Here is a 10032-nt window from a genome sequence, read left to right on the forward strand (position 1 = left end):
GTCTCCTTTGACCCCACAGTTCTCTTGTTCTCAATAGTACATTGTGCCTGTGTCTCCCATTAGTGTATGAGGTTGCTGATCACAGGAGATGCATCTTGCTCAACCTATTTTATGAAGCCCTAGCAAAGGAGAGAACCTGATGATGTACAAGGTGGGCGGCTGAGTGGCAAGCAGAGAGATGGGCCTTCTGGGCAGGTGAGATGTGAGAGATGAGGTGGAAAAGGGAGAGATGACACTGCAGGTTCTGAGGAGTCACTCATTGGCTTGGACTGGGACACAGGGGAAGTTTTCCAGCGTTTTCTTCTAGGCCCCGCAGGAGACCAGGGTGAGATTCTTCACTCTAAGCCCCAGTGAGACTCTCATACTGGGCTCAGGGTTGAGTGGTCCTGAAAGTGGTCATTTTGGCTGACCCTCATGGTGTCTGAGGTTGACATCTCTGGCTGCTCACATACCTAAAGGCAGTGGTCCTAATCAGGGATGCCCCCCTGGCAGAGGGCCAACAGGGATCAAGGGTGCTCTGGGCCTGAGACAGAGAGGGAAAGCACAAGGCTTTACAAGAAATCACTTTTACTGCATTTTCCTTCCAAGCCAGTCCCCCAGGCATCTAAACAATGCCTCTCCAGGCAGCCTGGCACAGCTGTCATAAAATGCAAGTGAAATCGGTATCTATGGAAACAGGCTGGCTCCTAGCTCCCTTTTGCCTGGCTCACTCCCTGCCTGTGGCCAGGATAGGTCTAGACTTCAGGCCCTGCCCTCAGATGTTGGGGCTGTGTCTGTGCCCACACCACCCTCCCAGATCTACCTGCTTCTGACTTTCTCTTAACAGAGGCAGGGGAGCTACTGTGGGGAGGGTAAACTTGCTGGTGAGACTTCAGGACTCCAGAAACAATGACTATGATGACTTGCTTGCATAGACACAGGGAAAGCAGATGGGAGCTCAGTGGGGAGAGCCCTGACTTGACCATGGAGGCTTCGTTTACCTATCTTGGCTCTCGCGAAAGCCTGGACTTTTACCTGGCCAGCATGGTTAACTCCCCACATCCTCTACCTACCTACTGTCTGGCTATGATGCTTCTGGTCCTTTCTCTTTTCTGCCAAATTAATTATTCATTAGAGGTGCACATATGATGGGGTTTATTTATTTATTTATTTATTTATTAAGAGGTTTATTTATTTGGTTTTAAAATGAATGAAAACCAGCCTGCTTCAACTTGGCACAATAGCCCCAAATGAGAACAAAGATAGAGTTTTCTTTCCCTCTTCAGCCCCTGTCTCCTGGTTCACTGAATCATGAAAAAAAAAATCTGCCCTTACCAGAGGCAATCTGTCATCAAAATGCATTGTAGTGGCCTGGAGGGAGGTCAGCTCTTAAGGGCACTGGCTGCTCTTGCAGAGGACCTGGGCTGGGTTCCTAGCCCCACATGGTTACAGTCATCTGTAACTCTAGTTACAGGGGATTCAGTGCTGTCTTCTGGCCTCCATAAGCCCCAAGTTTGCACCCAGTGCTCTTACATGCAGGCAAGCACTCACATACATATCATAAAAAATAAATATATCTTTAAAAAAACCCAACAAGTCACATTGGAGCATTGTAGGTAGTTATATACCTTCTCTGTGAGTAAAACTGGCTGAAAAGGTAGCAGGAGTGAGGTGGTGCGGTTTACAAAAGCCATTTAACAGCCAAAAATTCTAAAGAAATCCTTTCAGCGTGCTGTTACCTCCTGCCTGGGTAATCCAGCAAAGGGTCAGCCTGGCACAGTGGTGAGCCTGGACCACTAGGGGGCGATGCTGTTCCAGCTTTGGAGCCTGAGAATATCAGGTGAACTCTTAAATTACACCAGAATAATGGGTGTGGAGCTGAGGGGACAGAGCGCAGATGCTCAAAACCTGGCCAAAGGAGACCTGATAGGTCCACAGATGTGCAATACAGTTAAAAGCAAAACTCATTTTAAGGCACATGTGTTCCAACAGAGGTCCTGTATGGTTTATCTTCTACTGCATACCAACCTAGAAAGACCTTACTATCACACCTTTTATTTTCAGGTGTACAAAGAGATGAAAGAGACAGAGTCTGTGTCCTATGCAAAGGTTGCAAATGAAAGGCTCTGTACTCACACACTAATTGTGTTTTAAATAAAAGTTTAATCAAAGAAGCTTTTGGTATTGCCTGACAGGACAGGTTATAATGGAATTTGACATGTTATTTGACCCTGTTAGATGCCTTGGGTACAGCTGCAATGAATCCAGAGTAAGGCCATAAATAAAGCCCATCTCAGGGTTTATATTGTGTATCTCTGACTATGTATTTTTAGAGACACTGCCAAGAAAATCTGAAGAAAAAAGAAAGAAAATGTCTGGGAAAAGAATTATGAATAAAATCTCTTAGAATAAGGAGAGTATGTTGTTAATTCTAAAAATGTGAGAAAATTAATCCAGAGAAGCAATTATGGTTACCAACTTTGATTATCATAAATGAATTATATGTAACAATGGTTTTGTTATGACTTTTCATACATGTACATAATGATCACATTCAGTCCCAGTTACTCTCTCTTACCTCACTCCGACTTCACTGATCCTTCCAGATTCTTCCTTCTATACTTTCATGTCTTTTTTCTCCTCTGTGGCCCAATGAATTTAATTGACTTGCTTATAGAAGCACAGATAAGGGGTTATTTTCAAGATCATGGGAGACTTACAAGGTGCACTGAAGAAAATGACTTTTCTTACTTCAGAAACCAGTAATTGCTTATAGATCCTCAGGGAGGGGTGCAGCCTTATGAGCACCCCTCCTTCCAAAATGACATGCTGAAAGGACCAACATTATGCAGGTAATTACAGCTGCCATGAATTCCTGAGCACAATGGCCATGTCATGCTGGAAGACACTGGTCCATGCTACTTTACTCAAATGTCTTCCACCTCATCTTCTGTGTTGTTCCCCGAGCCTTGGAGTGGGGTATGTGATACAGATGTTCTCTTTAGGGCTGAACATTCTACAGTCACTTGCTGCCACCTACTATAAAAAAAAGGCCCTTTGACCAAAGCTGACATCATAAATAATCCATAGGTATAAACACAAATATCTAGAAGATGATTTGATGAACACATATCCACTTAGCATCCTCTGTAGGGCCTATGAATTTCCTAGCCATGGGATGATGATCAGGTTTACATGACAGACATAAATTTCCAGCTGTGGAATAGATTTGAAGCCTTATCAGAAGTGATTGGTTATACCCATAACAACTAAGCTACTATCATAACATCTTGCCTGGAAGGTTGGTAGAGTAGCATCTTTAGCCATTATGAAAGCTACTCAGCAGGAAGTTCCAGCTTGGTTTCTCTATGTCCTGCAACCAACTTACAGTGCAACAATTGTCTAAGTAAATCTGGCAACATGACGTCAGGAAAAAAATATTTTGCTGACTTCCTAAATCGGAGGAAGATTAGCAGGGAGGTTTGGAGGTCTGGATGGCCCTTTTCTGACTATCTGTGAAGTACTTGCCTGGATTATTCAAAACAACATTTGCTTTGGGCTTTGGAAAATGTTATGATGTTTGTTTTGGCAATAAATTAATTTTCCAGCTAAAACTTTTAGAGTTATTAAAATATTTTATTAGTGATGACTATATAAATGCCATATCTTTTTTCTTTCAATAAATATTTATTGAGTGCTTACTTTCTGTGCATGCATTGGCTTAAAATACAAATGCCAAGGAGTTAAACATAGTCCCTGTCCTCCTGTAGATAGTCATTCAAGAAATAATATACATATACAAATCATCCCCTTAGAAGATAGAAGAATTCTAAATGTCCATAAAATGAATCTTGTCTGGTGTGTGTGTGTGTGTGTGTGTGTGTGTTGTCATATGAAGGCTGTTCTATAGATGTGAAATGGTCACCAAAAGACTGAATAATGCCTTATACCATCCATGTTTGGATTTGGCATAGCCTCTGAGTGGACATATGTTTGCTTCTATGTAAAGCCAGGGTACTGTTTCTGCTTGAATTTTCCCACTCTTTAAAATTAATTATTTTAAATATTGATTAATATTACCTCTTGATTGACAAACCATTGCTACATATATTTATAGAGTATCATTATGTTTTGATGTGTCTATACACTATACCATCATTAAATTGATCCAATTAACATTTTTATCTACTTCCCTATTACTTTTCCAGGTGATTATTTGAAATCTACTCTCTCAGTTATTTTGAGATGGCCTATATCATACACTAATATTGACTATACTCAAGCTACTGGGCAAGTGATCTTGGAACTTACTCCTGTCTCTGTTAAACTTTCTAATTTTTGACTATAGTCAAGATACGAAAACAACCTGAATGTCCATCATGGATGAGGAAAATGCAGAATAAGTTGAACACAGATGTGCACATCTGTAGCCCCAGCTACACAGGAGGCAAAAGTGGAAGGTAACTTCCACCCATTGAGTTCAGCACCATCTTGGACAACATTGCAAGTCACAGTGTCAAAAACAAAAGAGCCAAAAAAGAAGTTAAAATACAGACACAGCTGAACACTAATTAGCCGTATGTGGGTGATATCTCATCAATTATAACACAGGTCAAGCTGGAAGACACTGTGCCAACTAAAATAAGTCAAGCACAAAAAGACAAGCATTGCATGGCCTCGCTTATAATGTGGAATGTATCAAAATGGAACCCAGAAACGGAGAGGGAATGACTGTCACCCAAGGCTGGCAGGACAAGAAAGGTAGGAGGAGCAAATGTGGTGGCTTCTCTTTTGAAGGTGGCCAATTTCTTTCTCCAGACTCTTCCTGAAGAGTGAGGAAGGGCTCCTGAATTTGGGAAGTGGCTCTGTCAGTTACCAGACCAGAGAGACCAGCTCAGCTCTGTGAGTGCATTGGCTGTGATGATTGGTAATCTGACAAAATATATATATATTAAATAAAAGCACAATCTATTAAATTATAAAGCAGACAGGTGGACTACTATCTACCTCATGCTGTTGGGGACTGACAGTCTAGTTCTCATTAACAGTAACAGTTTAAGGGACTCAGGTAGTGGTTGTGAACATGAACACACAACCTGATGAAAACAGAGAAGTCAGTTTTTCACTGCACTTACTAAATGTGTACAATATGGCTGGTACCTTTAAGAACGTCCTGCAAGATCTATCAAGTATCTCGTTTCACTCCACTTTACAGATGGGAGTGCACAAGCATGGATGTATTTCTTGATGCTGGATCTTTCATGTGCCAGGTAAGCTTTCCACCACTGATTTGTATTCCCGACTCTGGAGTAACCCTATCAATTCACTTGTGCAAAATCACTAATGCTAAGAAGTGTGGGAATCAGGATGTCTGCCCAGCCCCACTTGAACTATGTGTGTTCCCCGCTATGTGGTACCTGCCTTGAGAGGTGGAGGCAGAAGCAGCAGATCCAGGCTGACATCGTGAGAACTTGCTTCGTTTTCTCTTCACAAAGAAACAGGAAAGGGAGAAAAGAGTTCACAGTGGAGTTGCAAAGCAGGCATTCGTGGAAGTAGGTCTTAACCTCATTTTGTCTTATTCATATTTATTTCATGTCTATGAATGTTTTGTTTGCATGCATATATGTGCATGCCGAGACCAGAGGGTGATTAGGTCTCCTAAAACTAGAGTCACACATGGCTGTGTCCTGTAAGTGCTGCAAACGGAACCTAGGCCCTCGGCAAGAGCAGCAAATATTCTTAATTGCTGGCTCATCTCTCTAGGTCTTGAAATGAGAGGATTGTAAATGAGATGCCCTCTCTGAGGTGGGGGTGTGGATTTGCACCTTCACATGTGCATTACAATTACACTGGAACCAGTCTGAGAAGGTCTTGGATAAAAGGAGCAGACATGCCAGCACTGGCAAATATGGAAGAGCACGAAAGACCAAGACCCCCAGGGTTACAGAGGAAGAAGAAAGGCTCCCAGCTCATCGCCACATTGAGTCATTTCTATTTAGAGAAACACCAGTGTCCCCCTTTAGCCCTCCTCCCTTGGCTTCGGTGATATGAACGTCTGCAGGTCATTTCCACCATCTCTGTCACCTTTATGGCTCCCTGTGTAATTACATCCAGCCTTTCAGGAAAGAGGGCCCTGGCAGATATGTCTCCTGGTTTATGAATAACCCCGTTTCTTCTATGTTTCTAGCTAGAAATTTATACTTTTAAATTTCATTTTGGAGAACCTATTGTAACCATTGCTGGGGTTGGAAATTTCTGTATAACAAAGCCCATTGGCTTCTGTTTTGTTGACTGCTGAAGTATACTGGAGATGAGATAGAGGGGAATGCATAGGATAGGTCGGTGAGCAAACAGGCAGCTGGATGGATAGGTAGAGAGGCAGATAGAAAAGAGGAGGTGGCTTATTACAGGAAGCACAGTTGGCTCAAGGGATGATAAAGGTCAGAAACTTGGCAGAGTTCTTTAGTTCAACCCCAAAGATCTGAGCCCCACAGGAGCTGCTGGTTGTATAACTTTCAGTCCCTGGCTGAGGGGCTGAGAACAGAGCTGAGGTGTTGGCTGGGGTGGGCTGGGGTGGGCTGGGGTGGAGTGCAACAGCTAGGGCCTATAAGACTAAACTGATAAGAGGGTTATCTGAGGATAAGAGAGGGAAAGAATTCACCTTTTCTCTCTGTCCTTTTTTCTACTCAGGCCTTGGGGGATTTGATGATGTCCACCTGCACTGGAAGGGCGGATCTTCCCAGTCGGTTTTTACCCAACAGATTTACCCTGTCTGTTGACTCAAATGCTAATCTCTTCCCAGAAACCTTCTCAGACACACCCAGGTATAGTTTAGTCTGGGCATCCATCAGCTCAATCAGGATGACATCACAGACATCAACCTGGTCGGCCCCTCTGAGTCCTCTCTAGCCGCTTTGAGAACATTACATCTCTCACACTATGAGTCTCCATGCTGCTGTTTCCTCTATTCTCGGAAACAGAATGGCTTTGGTCCCAAAGGGAACTTTTTTTTCTCCTTTGTGTTAGTTTTAAGTTTAATGATTTTCATAATTTCCCTAAACTAACTGGTCTTTTTCTCCTCCACTGGCACAGTCAGGTGGAGGTCATGTTTATGCCCACTTAGGAGATAATGAACTTAGCATAAGTATAGACTATCTCTGGCCCTAACTTTAACTGGAGAACAATAGAAAGACTAAGTACAATACTATAATCTAATGCTGAATATAGTCAGTGAAAGAAGCCAGTGCCACAGAATGGGAAGGTGGCTGATGCATTTGTTTTAATATAGTCATTTGCGTGTCTAGCAAATATCTGCACTTCATTATTCTTTCCCCCCCCCCCCCCCATGAGACTCGCTGAGAGTCACAGGGGATTCAAACTCGGAAAGCCGAGCACATACACCCTCTGGTGGTGGGCACCAAAGCTGTGCGCCACTGCACGCTCGCTACACTTCATTATTCTTGACAAACTTGTTTGGGTATTTGCAGCTACTGTGATCATTCTAGTTTTCTGGAAAAAAAAATATAGAAGAAAAAAACCCAAATGACCCGTTGTTTCTTTGAAGTGGTCCTTTCTGTTCATAAGTGTCTTTATGAACTTCATTAAATTGCATGATGCTTTTTGGCTAACTTGACAGGTACCTTCAATAAAATGTAAGTCCCTCGAAGGCATATTAGTTAAAATGAGTATTAATAAAAAATTTCTGACCCTTAGTTAAGTAGGGTAAGAAAATTTTATACTAAAATATGAAGGGTCAAATTAATTAGATCAATGAAACAACCAGCCAGCAGTTAACCAGAGGGAACACACATGCTAGCCACCACTGCCTGACTGGTTTGGGCGACTTCTGGTGGTGGTCACTGGCTCCTGCTTTCCCGCACTCATGTCCTGGTGGAATTTCCAGGGTAAAAGTAGCAATTCAGAAATCTCTGGGCTGGGAGCATTCACTTATCACCAGTACTCAAGTAGACATTTTAAAAACATCTGGGGGATGCTACAAACAGTCCTTTCTTTCCCTTCTGCCATACCTACTGTTTCCTCTGTTGTTTTTTTTTTTTTTTTTTCCAGACCCTTTTCCTTCCTTTTGGAACTTCTTCTGTTTCTTCAGCTAATAAGAAGTGCAATGTTGCCGGGCGGTGGTGGAGCACGCCTTTAATCTCAGCACTTGGGAGGCAGAGGCAGGCGGATTTCTGAGTTCGAGGCCAGCCTGGTCTACAGAGTGAGTTCCAGGAGAGCCAAGGCTATACAGAGAAACCCTGTCTCGGAAAACAAACAAACAAACAAACAAACAAACAAACAAAAAAAAAGTGCAATGTACTGCTCTTAAACGTGGGAGCTCAGTGAGGGATATGAGCCAGTCTCCAAGTGTTTTATAGCCCAGTGCATGCCGCTTCAGTTTGACTCTATTAGGTACTAAAAAACTGCCTGTTACTATGAAAGAATAAGTATCATTTATCTCACTTAGTACCACTAAACAATGACTTGAACATCTTAGAGAATTAGACAACAAAATACATAAATAAACCCATAAAAGAGATCAACATTTGGCATCACTAAGCCTTGAGTATCTAGACCAGGACTTCTAAAAATTTCCCTTAGGAAAATCCTTTGACCCAAGAAATATTTTCATGATGCCAGGTATGTGGAAATATAGAATATGTTTATAAATATTTACTATTAATAAATCATAAAGAGATTTATTTTAAAACAAGTCTTTGGTATACATGAAGCTTTAACCATTATTAAAGATGTAAGACAATCAGCAGACTAATGAGACAGACACATGCATATTTATTTTTATATAAGGAATTAAATCTTGAGCCATGCATGGTGGCAAGCCCAGTGGTTGGGAGGTAAAGTCAAAAGGATCTAGAGTTCAAAGCCACCCTCAACTATAGAGTGAGTATGAAGACAGCCTGAGCTACATGAGACATTGTTTCAACCCCTCTTTCATCCCCCAAAAGGGAACTAAATCTTGGCTCTTTGATATTACATGCTGTAGAGCCTGTACCATGTTTTTCAGAGTTGATCAATGTTTAGATTTTATATTTGTCAACACTGAGAATGTTGCTTCGCAGAAATACATAGTACAAAACAGTAGACGCATGTTTATGGCTATTTCAGACACTGTTGGAAATTCTATCCTAGCCCCAAGCCAAAAAGTTCATTAAATGATTTTTTAAGTGAAACTTAAGCTACCAACTCAAACAGCAACTTTAAAAATTAAACATTCTAATAAAATATAATCCAAGATACTGATTTGATGCTCAGATGCTGAGGGATGACATCAGGAAAACATTAAAGATGCTTTCTACAGTTAAACTGATTTGCTTGGTTTTTGTTTTGTTGTTGTTGTTTTGTTTCTGTTTTGGTTTTTTTGAGACAGGGTTTCTTTGTGTAGCCCTGGCTGTTCTGGAACTCACTCTGTAGACCAAGCTGGCCTTGAACTCACTGACATTCATCTGCTTCTACTTCCCAAGTGCTGGGATTAAAGGCACACACCACTTGGCATATATATATATATATATATAATTTTTTAGTAAAAGAAGATCAGGTTGGCCTAGACTCACAGAGATCCACCTGCCTCTGTCTCCTAAGTATGCACCACCAAACACAGCCCAAGAAGAATGCAGTTAGAATACTATAATTAATAAGATTGTAATTTCTAATGTGAACCAATTTCTGTTGATCTTCTTGGCCTTGTGTGGTGTGATGGAGCACACAGCGCACACTGGCATGTTGTTAGGAGCCACAGCTGCAAAGAGTCATGGTCTAGCACGCCAGAGAGACCTCAGATTCACTATGTATTTTATTTTGAATTAATTTTTGGGTGTTGTGTATTCAGAAATCTTTTACTGTTAGCAATTGTTTTTTTTTTTTTTTTTTTTTTTTTTTTTGGTGAGGAGGTCATGATTCATTTAGGTAAGTTATGGGCGCTACCCAATGGCACACTGATGACAGACCAGCAAATCTAGCTCAGAAAGCAACAGTTGAAAGTGCTGGGTGGCGTGTCTGCATTTCATGTCTCAATTTCACAGTCAAAACTGTACCCAA

This window comes from Arvicanthis niloticus, chromosome 4 (genome assembly GCF_011762505.2).
Source record: "Arvicanthis niloticus isolate mArvNil1 chromosome 4, mArvNil1.pat.X, whole genome shotgun sequence".
NCBI lineage: Eukaryota > Metazoa > Chordata > Mammalia > Rodentia > Muridae > Arvicanthis > Arvicanthis niloticus.